The sequence below is a fragment of the Danio aesculapii genome, chromosome 7 (assembly GCF_903798145.1).
Source record: "Danio aesculapii chromosome 7, fDanAes4.1, whole genome shotgun sequence".
Classification (NCBI taxonomy): Eukaryota; Metazoa; Chordata; class Actinopteri; order Cypriniformes; family Danionidae; genus Danio; species Danio aesculapii.
The window spans coordinates 62,528,842-62,536,842 of NC_079441.1; the positions used below are offsets into that span (position 1 = coordinate 62,528,842).

The following is an 8,001-nucleotide window of genomic DNA, read 5'->3' on the forward strand; positions in this document are numbered from 1 at the left end:
CCATGCTCATTTGCCTGTCGATTGTAGAGATAACAAAAATAATTAAAGTTTGATAGCTTCCACTATAATTAGACAAATGTCAGACAAAGGAAAACATACTTCATTTGCATCATTAAACAAGACAATTTGTCTTGTGGTATACAAAGACCAATCAATCGTGAAAATTACTTGTCACGCTTCACCCGAGTTGCTGAGCTGAACCTCAAGAATCATAATCAAAGAAATATGGAAAATTACTTGATGTATAATGCCCACGTTCTACAAAATCCCTGAAGATTTAAGTCAACTTTCTACCATAAACAGTTCTCTTTTAAAAACCCTTGCCTCCTTTTCCCCACAAATAGGAAAATCCCCTCTGACAGCTCAGGATGACATGCACCACCTCCTCAGAACAGCATCTCTCTCCTCAGGTGAAGATGATGCTGATGGATTTTCCTCATGTGCTCAGTCAGTGTGCGTGTGAGAGAGTGAGTGTGAGTGAGTGTGTGTGATTGCCAGAAGGCAATGCGTGACTGCTCTAAACCCACAGAAGGCTGCTGCTCATCTAATAAAACGCAAAGCTAAATGTCTACACAGCTTATCTGACTTTAATGGCAGTATTGTTTTATTATTAATACCACCGCAGTTAACAGGTTATTGCTTAAATGCATTATTAATAAAATACCTTGCAAAACAATCTGTGCATGCTTTAAAAAATAATGTTGTCTGGGTGGTGGACTAGACACGAAGCAATTCAACAGCCTATCTGTCGATCTTTGTTATCATTATTTAAATAGTAACCGCGCGGTCAGTTATCGGAATCCAAAATGTGAGAAACTCACCCGAGCCGTCAGCCTCCTCATCTTTCCTCGCAGTATTTACATCATCTTCACCCTTCATTGGCGCAAATGTGCGGTGTTTCTAGTTTCCAGGTTGACCGTACAGTACAGCGGAACTTGTGTGTCGTGTTCGCGGTGTGTGTGTATGTGTGCGAGTGAGAAAGAGAGAGAGACGGATGTCCCTCCGCGAGCGTTTGTAGAGTATTTACATGAAGCGGTGGACGGGATCTGAGCGAATGCGTTTTTATCTCACCCACCAACCACACACACACACACATCTCTACATCACTACGATACACACAAGCTCTTCCTCTTCCTCACATCCGATGCGCTTTTGGGCAGTTCCTGAGGAACACTAGTTGAATGCAGGTTTGTTAAGCTCTGGTACACTCGAAATGCTGGTTTGTCCAACGTTTTGTCAAACTAAGATAACCTAGGATAAACCTAACCGTCGGGTTAAAACGTGTAAATTTAGATTTAATTAAACTAATTTATAACCCAGCTTTAAGTTTGTGCATATTTTAATCAACGTTGGTTTATGTAAATGATGTGTTGTTGAACTCGGGTCACTTTTATATATACCTGTTTACATACAGTGCATCCGGAAAGTTTTCAAAGCGCTTCACTTTTTCCACACATTTTTTATGTTACAGCCTTATTCCAAAATGGATTCAATTCATTTATTTCCTCAATTCTACACACAATACCCTATAATGACAATGTGAAAAAGATTTTTTGAAATCGCTGCAAATTTATTAAAAATAAAAAACCTGAAAAATCACATGTACAGAAGTATTCACAGCCTTTGCCGTGAAGCTCTAAATTGAGCTCAGGGACATTCTGTTTCCACTGATCATTCTTGAGATGTTTCAGCAGTTTAATTGGAGTTCACCTGTGGTAAATTCAGTTGATTGGACATGATTTAAAAGGCATGCACCTGTCTATATAAGGTCCAAGTGTTGACAGTGGATGTCAAAGCACAAAACAAAGCATGGAGACAAAGGTATTGTCTGTAGACCTCCGAGACAGGATTGTCTCAAGGCACAAGGCTAGGAAAGGTTACAGAAAAATTTCTGCTGCTCTGAAAGTTCCAATGAGCACAGTAGCCTCCCTCATCCATAAGCGGAAGATGTTTGAAACCACCAGGACTCTTCCTAGAACTGGCCAGCCATCTAAGCCGATTGATCGGGGAGAAGGGCCTTAGTCGGAGAGATGATCAATAACCTGATGATCACTCTGTCTGAGCTCCAGCGTTCTTCTGTGGAGAGAGGAGAACCTTACAGAAGGACAACCATCTGTGCAGCAATCCACCAATCAGGTCTGTATGGTACAGTGGCCAGACAGAAGCCACTGCCTACCTGGAATTTGCCAAAATGCATCTGAAGGACTCTCAGACCATAGAAAAGAAAATTCTCTGGTCTGACGAGGCTAAAATTGAACTCTTTGGAGTGAATGCCAGGCGTTATGTTTAGAGAAAACCAGGCACTGCTCATCACCAGGCTAATATCCTCTATGGTGGCAGCATCATGCTGTGGGGATGTTTTTCAGCAGCAGGAACTGGAAGACTAGTCAGGATAGAAGGAAAGATGAATGCAGCAATGTACACAGACATCCTTAATAAAAACCTGCTTCAGAGTGGTCTTGAGCTCAGACTGGGGCTACGGTTCATCTTCCAGCAGGACAATGACCCAAAGCACACCGCCAAAATATCAATGAAGTGGCTTCACAACAACTCAGTGAATGTCCTTGAGTGGCCCAGCCAGAGCCCAGACCTAAATCCTATTGAACATCTCTGGCTGAATACCGTCGCTTCCTATCCAACCTGAGAGGTACTACAAAGAGGAATGGGACAAAATTCCCAAAGACAGGTGTACAAAGCTTGTAGCATCATATTCAAAAACACTTGAGGCTGTAATTGCTGCCAAAGGTGCATGCAAAAGGTATTGAGCAAAGGCTGTGAATACTTACAGACGTTATGTTGAACACAAAACCAGTGATGAGGGTCCCTTTTTAAACTGAGATTTATACATCATCGGAAATCTGAATAAATAAGCTTTCTACTGGTTTAAAATGGTCCAAAATACAACTATTAGAGAATCCAAGGGTGCAAAAAATAACATAAATATTGAGAAAATGTCTTAGTAATGCATATTACTAATAAAAAAAAAATCTGTTATATACATGGTAGAATATGTACTAAATGTATTCATGGCACATGATCTCTACTTAATGTTCTAATGATCATTTTGCCCTATACAATTTATTTTTGGCTAAAAAACAACAACAACAACAACAGTTGATGCACTTTTTACTCAAGTGAATTTAATTAATAGTAAAGATTTTACAATTTTAAAAGTGTTTAATGGTAGATTTGGCCATTTTAAGAGTGAAACTAATTATAAAACATACACAAATGTACGAACCTGTAAAAAATGTAAAGTGCAAAAATAACAAATCTTTCTTTGACCAACAAAGAGGCTACATGCGAATGCTGGTGATGGGGCTTCCACACTTGAAATCAAATATTCAGTTCTCCAAAGTGATTGAATGTTGGAAAGCTCTGACAGGTAATGAACCAATCAGTTGTTGTCATGTTGTTACAGTAGATGGCGACAGGGGTGTTGGACATATAGTAATAGTGGAATTGAGTAACAAGGGTTCTTGGTGGGACGGGGCCCATAATGAAATAGTTTAAATTTAAAGTGACAATTTTGTCATCATTAGGCCTTTCACGATATCTATTTTTTGTAGTACGATATACAGCAACAAAATCTACTGTGATAAATGATTTTTTTAAACTATAATAGCATCATGATGCAAGTACAATTCTCCAAACAGCACATAATATTTTTTCTTAAGAATATTTAATTTAACTATAGTTATTTTAACAATTTAATAATCAGGTATTGGAATCGGAATGTGAAAGGATTTCCTAAACAATAATAATAATATATTTTTTAAAACTGTCCAAGGTAAATAGAACTAGAAAAAAGTACCAGATCCATTTTCATGAAAATATGAAAGTATAAAATATGATAGTATAAAATTAAAATATACCATAGAAATTGATAGTAAATATTTTAGTCGTTTTTGTAACTATACTGATACCTCCAATAGAGAGGCGGCACAAACAGCTAAAATGTGGTTAGAATTGTTTGTGTATGGACGATATTTATTGCATCACCAAAAATTATTAAGGACATTTCCATGTGTTGTGCGATAAGTCGATATATTGATTATTCTGACAGGCCTAGTCATCATTTACTCACCCTTAATTTGTTACAAATCTGAGTTTCTTTTTTCTGTTGAACACAAAAGAAGATATTTTGAAAAAAGTTGGAAGTCTGCAATCATCAATTTCCAAAGTATTTATGCTTCCTACTATGTAAATAAATGATTACAGGTTTTTAGCTTTCTATAGAATATCTTATTTTGTGTACAAGACAATAAAGAAACTCAAAGATCAAAACCACTTGAGGGCGAGTACAAAGTGAGTAAATTTTCATTTTTGGGTAAACTATCCCGTTAAATTTCTTTTTTTTTTCCTTGCAATTTAAGAATATGCATTTTACTCCTATAACACATAATCTACATGCCTCCTTTGATATTATGTTGGTTAGTTTCATACTAAGACACAATAGTGACATGTGAAAGAGCATACTCAGCACTGCACTGCAATTGTTATTAGTTGCAAACAACAAAACAATGTTTTATACTACACTGGAAAACCCAAAAAGTTAAAGGTAAAACTAATCCTAATGAGTACTGTGAACTTAATCCATTTGAGTAAATGAAGCAATTTGAGCACAATAAAACCCAATAAATGAAGAGAACTCTAACCAACGGAGTACTGTAAAAACCAATAAGTTAAGGCAATTCAAACCATTTAAGGAAACCAGTTGCTACAAACCATTTGAGTTAAAAAACTAATCTATACGAGTACTGTGAACTTACTCCATTTAAGTTGAAGTAATGAGGTGTTTAATGAACTCACTACCTTCAACACTGAGTTTAAAACTCTTTAAATGTGTAGAATCAACTTTCAGTAAATTGAGTTAACTACACTCATTTCATTGAAGTTAACTGTTGGGTTTTTCAGTGTACCATGCAGTCACAACCGTGACCCTTCAAAAAAAATTCAAATCTCTTACATCTTATAGATATGCAAGCAGGAAGTACATTTACTACTCTGATCATGTGACTGATACATTTTAAATCAAAACAATCAGTTTTTTTTCTTTTTAAAGTTGAATTTCTTGCCCAAAGCCAAAAATGCCTCTTGCAGAAATATATACCCAGCAGTCACAACAAATGTCACAAATTGTAAGTATTTCAACCTTCTGTAACAGTTTCATAGAAGTCCTCAGAGCAACTGAGGTAAAGTTGGGTTTTATATTCACATTTTTGTTCATTTTTTTTAACAGTGGCAACTTGTGACGAGCTATTTTAAATATATGTTCAGAAATCGCATGCAAGTATGACTTCAAAACAGCATTAGCACTATTTAAGTAACTGGACAATGTTGTACTTTGATAGTCCTTGGCTGCTAATATGATTTCCCTGTTAAGAATTAGAAAAGAATACCTTAATGAAACGATATTATTAAGAAAAAAGTCCAATGTGCGAATATAAAACCAACTTGACCACAATCTCAGTGTGAAAAGCTGGAACAGAAAATCCCCCGAAAGAATATGTGGGACTTGATGGATTATTCTGAAGAAGAGTGGGCAGTTTAAGTGTTCAGGACAAATAGGAAATTCATTACTTATTTATGTTTACTATTAAACCAAAAAAAAAAAAAAAAGAGGGATAATACAAAATGCAAGTTTTATTCATTATTATTTAGAACTGACCTAAATAAGTTATCCCTCAAATTTTGGTAAAAAAAAAATAATTATTTTTTTGCAGCAAGAAGCATGCACACTTTTCAGCACAACTGTATATTATTATTATTATTATTATTATTATTATTATTATTATTATTATTATTATTATTAAATTAATTAATAAATAAATAAAACATGCATGTTGTATTTTATCTCATATTTTGGTCAAATAAATAAATAAATAAATAAAAATAAAAAAATAAAAATTCTTGCTGCAAACTTTTCGGCACAACTTTATATTATTATTGTTGCTGTTGTTGTTGTTGTTATTATTATTATTATTATTATTGTTATTATTATTATTATTAAATAAAACGTGCATTTTGTATTATCCCTCATATTTTGGTCAAATAAATAAATAAATAAATAAATAAATAAATAAATATTATTTGCAGCAAGAAGCATGCAAACCATTCGGCACAACTGTAAATTATTATTTTATTGTTGTTATTATTTTTGTTAATAATAATAATAATAATAATAATAATAATAATAATAATAATAATAATAAATTATGTAATAAAGAAAACATGCATTTGTATTATCGCTCATATTTTGGTAAAAAAAAAATATATATATATTTTTTTTTTGCAGCAAGCATGCAAACTTTTCAGCACAACTGTGTATTATTAATGTTATTAATATTATTACTAAGTTAATTAATAAATAAAACATGCATTTTGTATTATCTCTTATATTTTAGTAAAATAATCATTAAATTAAAATTTGCAGCAAAAACCATGCAAACTTTTCGGCACAACTGTATATTATTATTATTATTATTATTATTATTATTAATATTATTATTAAATTAATAAATAAATAACATGCATTTGTATTTTCACTCATATTTTGGTAAAATAAATTAATTAATTAATAAATAAAAACATTTTTTTGCAGCAAGAGTGCAAACTTTTTGGCACAACTGTATATTATTATTATTTAATTATTAATTATTTTAATTAGGAAATTCCATTTTAAATTATGCTCTCAATAAAGTCTCATTCATTTGAACATATAGCTCTAATGTGCGCGTTAACAAGTGTTTTTATCCAGAAAGCTTCCACCACAACACTGACGCCCAAGCGACTGATTAAAGTTAACAGAGATCAGCTGACATTTACACCGGCAACACTGAATCGGCAATCAAAAAGGCTAGTCAAAACTTTCCCGAAGGACAACAATATGCTAATATTTACAAGTCACCCACAATTAAATCCTCAAACTAGCCAGTTTCACGTCGTAAGGCGAGAATAAGTATGAAAATGTTGAATCTTACTTGTGCTCGGAAAAGAAATCACTCCAGCTCTTCAGCTCCTGTCTCCAGCTCACCTGCTCCAGCACTCTTGTTTACCTTTCAACCACTCAGGAACATGTAAATATCTTTCCGTCTCGTAACTCGCAAACAGCGACGCCTTAGCAAAAAATGACCATGGTTTGAGTACAGATTCGCCGCAAACGCAACTTATATGCGCGTTGTGTGAATACCGCGTGCACACCACTGATATGACGTATGTGCATAGGTGTTACCCTTACTATCAAACCAGGTCAGGAATGTGGGCAGGCAGGGAGCCGACTAAAATATATATTTACAGTTTAAATTGTAAGGTAAATGTTTTCTCTGAGGTTAGCATACACAAGGATGAATGGTAAACACACTTAACACGCACACGCTGTTTTGAATACAATTGACAAAAATGTAATGTTTATTAATGTCACGATGCTTGATTTGCACGTGAATTGCGACACTATAAGGTCTTCCACGGTCATTGAAAACCTAGAAACATCAGATGACTAAAAAATGCAGATTTTCACGTCTTAACATGGCTGTTACTGGTCGTTTTACTGTTAATATTTCTAGTTAGGACTGGTTCTTCTTAGGTGTCGATCTGTAAAACCTCAATTTGGTAATTACACATGAAAGTAATGAAAGTTTAAATGACTGTGTGTGATTACAGCTATAGTCCAGCTATGGTTATTGTGTTTAGCAGCAGGAAAGTGCTCTTAATTTTTTTGTGTTATGGGGAGGCACAAGTAACACTTTGGTTTTGACCAAATAATGAACAAAGTAGGGGTTAGACAAACCATTTTTTTTTTTACCAACAACACAAAAGTCTACAAATGAGCACTGAAAGTGTGATCGCTGGACCCACAGTATGGTTTCTGTGCAGTATTGGCAAAAGTGCCAGGAGTAAAAATTTTACTATTTACCCCACCTGTGAGACAAGTTGTAATAGACAGAGTGTTAGTTGTAACACATGCTTATAAAAACAGATTTAACAAAATTAATTTAAATT

General features: G+C 34.2%; 1 protein-coding gene across 2 annotated transcripts in view; it reads right to left on the minus strand.

The window, feature by feature from the left end:
- Nucleotides 1–7,210, minus strand: part of ano1a (anoctamin 1, calcium activated chloride channel a) — a 115,027-nt gene extending 107,817 nt beyond the window's left edge. For both annotated transcript variants that reach the window (XM_056462313.1, XM_056462312.1), the window contains exon 1: nt 6,984–7,210. The gene's annotated coding sequence lies outside the window, so the exon portion shown is untranslated. The remainder of the gene's footprint in view (nt 1–6,983) is intronic.
- Between the last annotated feature and the right edge of the window lie 791 nt (nt 7,211–8,001).